At 33.6% G+C, this 8,777-nt stretch overlaps 1 pseudogene; it reads right to left on the bottom strand.

The window, feature by feature from the left end:
• Positions 1–5,134: 5,134 nt before the first annotated feature.
• On the bottom strand, positions 5,135–5,253 carry LOC112474809 (annotated as a pseudogene).
• Between the last annotated feature and the right edge of the window lie 3,524 nt (positions 5,254–8,777).

Raw genomic sequence — 8,777 nt, 5'->3', positions numbered from 1 at the left:
AAAAGTTTATGCTTCCTATCCCCATTTGTCATATGTAATTCAAAATAAAACAATACAAAATTTAAAAAGTATGGGTGTAAAGTCTATCAACTTTAGATTTTTCCCATGAATGTTACATTTCTATGAAATATTACATCCTTCTCTACTGTATGCTGACCAATGTATTTTCTGTATGTGTCCTTGCTTGGCTGGTTCTCTAAGCATGGGCTTACAACACAAGTTGGATAGTCCAGCACTGGTAGGCATTCATATACATTTATCAATTACAGAAAAAGTTTTATTTAAAAAATTTATTTATTTATTTTTACCTTTCAATTACAGTTAACATTCAATATTGTATTAGTTTCAGGTGTATAGCATAGTGGTTAGACATTTATCTAATTTACAAAGTGATCCCCCCCAATAAGTTTCCTACCCACCTGACACCATGTATAGTTGTTACAATATTATTGACTATATTCCTATAAGCTGTACTTTACATCTCCATAACTGTTTTGTAACTGCCAATTTGTACTTCTTGATTCCTTCAGATTTTTGTCCAGCCCTCTAACCCCCTCCCGTCTGGCAACCATTAGTTGATTTTCTGCATCTATGAGTTTGTTTCTGTCTTGCTTGTTCAGTTATTTTGTTTTTTAGATTCCACATATAAGTGAAATCACATGGTATTTATCTTTCTCTATCTGATCAATTTCACTTAATACAATACCCTCTAGGTCCATTTATGTTGTCATAAACGGTAAGTTTTTTTCTCCCCCTCCCGTCTGGCAACCATTAGTTGATTTTCTGCATCTATGAGTTTGTTTCTGTCTTGCTTGTTCAGTAATTTTGTTTTTTAGATTCCACATATAAGTGAAATCACATGGTATTTATCTTTCTCTATCTGATCAATTTCACTTAATACAATACCCTCTAGGTCCATTTATGTTGTCACAAATGGTAAGTTATTTTCTTTTTTATGGCGGAGTAATATTCCATTATATATATGTACCACGTTTTCATCCATTTATCTTTTGACTGGAGCATTTAATCCAGTTACATTTAAAGTAATTATTGATAGATGTGTAGTTATTGCCATTTTATTAATTGTTTTCTAATTTTTTTGTAGTTCTCTGTTCTTTTCTTATTCTCTCGCTCTCTTCTCTTGTATGTTACTGACCCTCTGTAGTGTTGTGTTTGGAGTCTTTTCTCTTTATTTCTTGTATATTTTTGGTTGGTGGTTGCCATGTGCTTCATATATACAAAGCTATGTTTGTTTATAACAGCCTATTTTAAGTTGTTGGTCACTTAAGTTCAAGTACATTATAGAATGTATTTGAACGTTTATGTTTTTGTCATACTTTTTTACTTCTTTTGTGTGTGGGTCTGTGTGTATCCCTTACTTTACTGTTGTAATTACACATGATTATTCTGCTTTTGCCTTTTAATCTTTGTATTGGCCTTAGTGTGGGTTGATTCACTGCTTTTGATATGTGTTTGCCTTTGTCAGTGAGAGTTTTTTTCTTTGTGATATCTTCTTATTCATATTTTTAATTTTTTTCTTCTTATTTTTCTTAAAGAAGGCCCTTTAATATTTCTTGTAATACTGATTTGGTGGTGATGAACTCCATTAGTTTTTTCTTGTCTGGGACAGAAAAAGTAGTTTTAGAAAGAATTGAAGCATCCCTGGCTCTGGGAGTGATATTCACCTAATTTCATCTCCATGTAAAATATCTTTTATCATTATCTAGACAAATTTAGCATCACATCTCATGAAAGTTCATCTTTGCTTGAAATACAGGCTACCTTATATATATTCAATCATTTTAATACTTTTCATTTTTATCACTTTGTTCTGTTTACCTTAATCACTTACTAAAATTACTCTTACAAAATTCAAGCGGCCTGTTGATTTCCCAAGGGAAGAAGCAAGTCTTTCCATAACAGAGAAAGAGGAAAACACCTCTCATTTCTTTCTCTGTCTTGTATCTTGTTTTGATACCACCTCAAATTGCCCCCCTCCCCCCGCCATGTTCTAGAAAGCTATATTTTAGTTTGGATATTTTACTTTTCTTATTAGTTTTTAGTATTTTATCAGAATACTATTACAATATTTGATTGATATTGCTTCAGTGTGATTTCAGTATGTGTGAGATCCAACAGAGTGGGCAGGCCTTCTCCTCTGCACCTCTCTCCTTTCCTGGGAACTGCCTCCCATCCTCCCAATCAAGTGATTTTACAATAGCAAGAGCCATGTTCTTTCACAGGGTTCTAGTCGCCTTGCTGGAACCAAGCTAGGCCAATCAGAGAACGAACAGAAAGAAGCAGGGATCAGAGACCTGTTTTTTCGAATGACTGTGATACAGACTCGGTGTTGGCCATGACTGTTTTCCTCTCAGGGAGCTGGGAAGCAGAAGAAGCCTTAATGCTCATCTCCGTTAGACCTGTTGGAAGCTTGTGTGGATATCTTCTGTGAATCATATTTCAAAATCAGAGCGGAATTGTAGGTTGGCCTGTAACTGGTTTAATTTGGGAAGTACCCAGGAATGAAATTGCCTGAAGATTCCATAGTTATCAATTTCATCTCATTACCTCCCATCATTGTTGTCTTTCATAGGGAAATAATGTTTTCCCAGAAACTAGAACATGTTTTCCTCATTATACAGTGTGTGAGGTGTGTAGAATAAGCAATAGCTAGAAAAAGTTTTTTAAACTTGAGTAACTCTTTAAAAAAAAATTCTCATTCGCCCTCGTTGGCTAAACAATTTTTGATTTAAATATAATTAGTATACAAAAAATAAAACTCATTATATACTCTTGTGTTTATAAGTGTTATATGACTATAAAACCAAATCGAACTCATAAATTACATAAGTAATATTGAGTGAAATGAATGATAATAACACCTGTAAGCCTTTTCCTATGAGTGAGGTACAGTCTAAGTGATTTATATCCATTTAAGTCATTTTATTAACACAGAAGCAGGTATTGCTCTGATCTCATCTGACATACAGATAAGAAACAGGCACACAGGGCCCTCAGCTATTACGTATTATAGGTTTACTTTGAACCTAGGCCATTTGGCTTTGGAGAATGTGCATTTAAACATTCTGCTAGGTTCCCTCTCTAAAAGCCAGTGAACAACATTGAAGCGACAGATGGCATTGATCAGTTAACGTTAATTTGCAGGTAGCTGGTTTAACTGAGGAGAGATATACATGTGTAGGTAAGAGGCCTCCGAAATCTCAGAAGAAGCTAAATTGCCAGGTTCCCACTGGGGCTCATTACAGGGAGAGAAAGTTTTTCATGGTGGTTTTGGACAAGCTCGGTTTAGCTAATCTAATAAAAAACTGAAGGAAGAGTCAGTCCAGAGCAAAAAGCTGAGCAGATAGGGCTCTCACATGAAAATGTAAGCGATTACTTCCTTTAAAATGGAATATACTAGATTAAAAAAATAGTTTTAGACCCTTCTTTTTGTAGCTATAAAATTAAATATTAACTAAAGAACTGTGTTTCTAGTTCTGGTCCAAAAGAGTGTGGTATGAAGATAATATTGCCTAGCAATCACTTGGAGTTAGTTTTCCCCTGCCCAGTGGTGGGTTGTATTGATTTTCTCTCTCCTCTCAGGACTGGTCTCCTCTGTGTTTGATAGCGTGTTGCCATGGAATCATCGAGAGGTGCTTTCCTGCCAATGGAACTGTTAATGGACTTTTCTATTCTCAGTATCAGGAAGAGAATGGGAAAGGAGAGGAATCTAATTACTTGAATTAATCGAGTAAGTCCCATGAATGTCAGTGAAGTAATGATGAAAATATTTGTATGCAGAGGAGTTAAAAATAATCCCTTGATAAAATGGTACTCATGCACACTGTGTTCCTTTTTGTGCATTTAAATTTTTTAAATTTATTTTTTTTTTAAGTTTGGCTTAAACTTTTCAACGCATGATCTAATACTGGAGTTTACTTTAGAGCATTTTGTCAGATTATCTTCTTCTTATTAAATCTTACACAGTCAATTGACATAGTATTATCTCCTACAGGATATCACTTTTGCAAATAAAGGTGCTTTCTTTATAGTAATTAAACATTTTTTCTGTGTATCCTGAAGATGATTTTTTTCTATAATTATTCATTATTGTCAGCATTGCCTAACTTTTAAAACTGTTTACTGATTATTTTAGTAGATTGCCTCTCATTTCGGTAACTATAGGTTTAAAAATTTTACAGACAAGTTTCAACAAAATCCCTCAAAATCACTGTCTCATTGAATGGCTTAATGGAATAATTATTCCTATTTCTAAATAGCTTACCTTTTTTCCCCCTCTGTATTCTACATTAAAAAAAAAACCAAACAGTTAAGCCTTTAAACATGAATGTACGAAATAAGATGTTTCATCTATGCATCTTTCTTCAAGATTGGGTGGAGCCACGGAACGAGGACTATTTGTGAGGTTTGTAGTGCTGGCAATGTTAGGATATCTGAAGAGAGGGCAAGAGTAAAATATGGCGAAGAGAGAAAATAATTTATTAAAGATGCTCTCTATGACTTAGAATGTCGTTTGCCAGCAGGATGAGTGATGTGTTTGTAGATGGCTGTCATCACTCTGCTTCATCGTCATTTTAGAGACTGCATATTATAAAGTAAGGGTATAAAACTTATTTTTTCTCTTAAAATTCAAAGCAGAGGCCAATACTTTGGCGATCTCTTAGTTATTGCAGTCAACAGCAGTGACCCAAGAAATCTCTGGAACGTTTTTCATGAGAAATCAAAAATCTACAGGCAAACGGAGGATTTTGATTTTGACCAATGGGGAGAGGACACATTAGGTTCCAGCCACATTTTTAGAGACACTCAAGATTACTTACATCCCATGAGTGATAAGCAAATACAGCAGTCTTTAAAGGTAAAGGAATCCATGCAGATATATGTCGTCAACTTGCCACTTAGGAGCATTCCTGTAGATGGCAATTGGCTTCATTGGATATTGGTGTATGCGTGTATGTGTGAGTGTATATGAACACATGAATGTGCTGTGATGTGTGAATTTATTTTTTTATTATTTATTTATTTTTTTAGGTGTGGCAACCCTTGGTTGACCTCACAGATTGCAAGGACCTTGTCAGTTTACGATCCCTTATTTATTTATTTTTTTCTTTTACGCCTACAGCACCTGGTTTTCCTAAGTGGTCTCCCATCCAAGTACTAACCAGGCCCGACCCTACTTAGCTTCGGAGATCAGACAGGATCAGGCTTGCTCAGGGTAGCATGGCCGTAGATGTGTGAATTTAAATATATAATTTATCCATTACAATTCATTTCTCTGAACCCACATATTCAGAAACTACTAGTTATTTTCAGTCTTCAAAAATGAAATTTTCTTACTCTGATAGTATAATATAGAGAAGTAATCTTGCATTCTAACATTTGAAGTGAAGTTATTGGTGTTTTATCTCCACTTAAACACAGAAACACGTCTTTATTTGTCTATCCCTATGTATGCATCTGTCTAATATGGAGATGTCAAGGGCAGAACTCTCAGGAGATGGTGGATGTGTCTTTGTCTGAGATCTATCACTGACCGGCTGTGTGCCCCAAGAGAGGTGGTTTAATTGCTTTGGTCTTCAGTCTCTAAATCTTTACGAGATTTAGATCTACATGATGTCTAAGTCCTCTTGTCATCCTTAAGTTTCAATCATTAGAGCATTTGTAGGAAATAAGAATCTTTTCAAGTTTTGCAAGCTCTAGATCTGCCAATCATTTAGAGGAGCAACATATAAGCATAGAAAATATCACTATATTAATGAGTTTTATAAAATATTTCAGAAATCCAGGCATGGGCTAACTTACATGGTTGCTTCATTTTAGTCATGTTTGTTTTTTCCTCTCTCTTAGGATTAAGTTCTAGACATAAGGACATCTGCAAAAGTTTTTAGGTCTCTTAGAAAAGTATTGACTTACATCAACTACAAGGGAGAGAAAAAATGAAAGAAAAACCTTTTGTTACTTCTGAATTAATTCTTAGTGACCAGAAAAGAGAGATGAGAAGGAGAGGAAGACTATTTTTGCTGCTAGAATGAAAGTAAACTAAATTTTTTGCTGGGATTATAATTTAAAAAAAATTATTCAAAGTTTATTTTGAATGAAATATTTACAGTTACTTTAAGGATTTTGAATTTAAACATTGTTACTCACTCTGGAAAATTTAATTTATATCAAATGAAAACTAAAGAAATCAAGAGAAGAATGTACGGGTAGGACATTCGGAAAAGGTGGGAGCTATTTGCTCAGTTTTGGAGATGATAAAAATTTGAATATCAATCAAAGCTTTTTCTTGTTTATTATAATTAAACTGGCTAGAATTTTTGAGACAGGCAGTGGTAATACTTTGCTGATTAGTTTAAGACGGCATAAACTTTTTGGAAAGCAATTTGGCAACATGCATCAATAATTTAAGAAATTCATAACATTTGACCCAATTATACTACTTTAAGAAACTTATCCCTGGGAAAAACTATTAAAAAATGGAGAAAGATTTCTGTTCAAAAGTTGTTTATTATTAGGCTATTTTGAATATCAATCAGTCCCCTGATGTTTTGACTTTGTTCCTTTCCGAGCTAGGCTCTATAATCTAGTATTATAATCTTTCTCTGGCAAATACCTTCCTTCCTCTTGTCTGCCCTTTTTCGATTTCACTCACCTGGCAAACCCTGACACTGACTGAACCCAACTATCTCTTTACTCTTTATCTGTATCTTACCTTGTTGGAGAGAATCTCAATCAGGCCGAACAGTAGTACTATGAATTGATGATTACCAGCCTCAATTTATTAATGTGCTTGATACATATATCAAATACAGTGACTGCTTCTATTCTTCCTCTTGGTGAATCTAAGGACCAAAGTTCCTTTTTTTTTTTTTTTCATGAAACACCCTGAACCTTCTTTTGACTTCTGGGGCATCACAGTTTCTTTGTTTCCTCCTGTCTCTCTCAATTTGGCATCATCTCTTTGATTTGACATCTAAGTTTTCTATTTCTTTCAACCTCTTTAGGCTTTACTTTCCTCACTGCGTTCCATCATTCTTGACTGTATAGTATATCCCCTTTGCTTTAAGTACAGCCTCTATAATGCTGACATCCAAATGTTTGCCTCCAACCCCTTCTTCTCTCCAGAGCTTCAAACCCCAATATTCAAATATCTACTTGACAGACTTGGACATTCATTAGCTTCACAGGCTCTTGACACCCCCTTCCCATCTGCTTTTCTTTTATAAAATGTTCCACACAAAGAAACTATCCACTTCCTTAATATTTTGTGAATTTTCCTTTAGGTAAATTATAGCTATCTGTGAAGAGAAATACAAGTATTAGAAAATAAAACAAAACAACTTAGAACCCCCCAAACCTGAAAACTTTCTTACCCAAATTCGTGACTCAGGTTGTTTGCAGAATTTATTAAGCTTCTAGTTTAATAAATGCAAATGTTAGAAAATACAAAACATAGAAAACTATTTATTAAGAGCTAATAGTGTACCTAATGGTAATTTGAATGTTATTTTTTTAAAATCAGTATTATATATATATAAAAACTTGCCAGTTTCCTAAGCTTTATACCTATAATTTAGACAAACAGAAAGCACACAGATGTGAAAATGGTTATTTCTCAGAGGAACGGGTTCACAGATATTTCCATTTGCAGAAATTCACTTGGGATCGGTAGCATTAGCACAGACATTCCACATATTATGTATATATTTTAAAAACACCCTAAGGCTTACAGAAAAAATAACTGCCTCTATTTTGTGTGGTTGTCCTTAGGGAGAAGCATAGCTAATATGTGAACATTAACAACGTAGATTCACTTTTGAAAAGTAGATCAGCTCAAAATTGTGAGTCAGAAACAATTTTCTAGCTCAGTGATTCTCAGCTTTTCAAAGTATGAGAACATCTTTTTAACATCTAAAAAGAGTTACAGACATCTTCTTCCCATAAAACAAAGCAAATTCAAACTAAAACCCCACGCAAATTCATGGTAGCTGTTATGTTTTCACTGCTTTCAATTAAGGAAATAAAGTGACAAAAAAGTTACCATGAATTTGGTAATTCTTTATGAAACTTGTATTCCTTTTTTCTCCTTTTCCTTGCTTTTCTTTTATATTCATATTTATTTTTTAGTTATAGATATATTTGATATGTTACTTCATATTCATTATGGGAGGAGTATAGGTATTAAAAAGAAAATTAATTTAGTAATTTTTTATTGGGTAAGGTATTTTTTAAATTCCTTAAAAAAATTCCTTTTAAATTTGCATGTGTAGCTTTAAATAATTTGTATTTAAATTATTTAAAGCTACACATGCACATAGTTTAAGAAGTCAGACAATTTTACAGGGCTTGCTATAAAAAATATCAGTCCACTGAACGGCTCTATTCAACCTCCCAAATTTCTACTCCTCAGCAACAACTTCAAACCAATTGAGTTTCTTTTGATATTTATGTCTATATCTCTATATAGTAGATTTATGTTGTCACTTTTTTTTGTTACGACTTTATTATTATTAAACTTTTGCAGTTTTACTCATAATGTATTGACTGATACTTTTGCTTGATAAGTTTTCTTTTGATTTACCATACATGTTTAATTCCTGCCTCTTCCACTCCCTCCTAATATAGCTATAGCAGAATTTGGGTTAGATCAATATTCAATGTTATTATTTTGATTATAAAAGTGCTATTTTACAGATAAGCCAAATGGTATATTGTGATTTCTTTTTCTCTCTTGTAAATACTTTATTTTCCATGGA

Source organism: Pteropus alecto, unplaced genomic scaffold (genome assembly GCF_000325575.1).
Source record: "Pteropus alecto unplaced genomic scaffold, ASM32557v1 scaffold7, whole genome shotgun sequence".
Classification (NCBI taxonomy): Eukaryota; Metazoa; Chordata; class Mammalia; order Chiroptera; family Pteropodidae; genus Pteropus; species Pteropus alecto.
The sequence above is the reverse complement of the archived record's forward strand: the minus strand, read 5'-3'. Positions and strand labels throughout refer to the sequence as shown.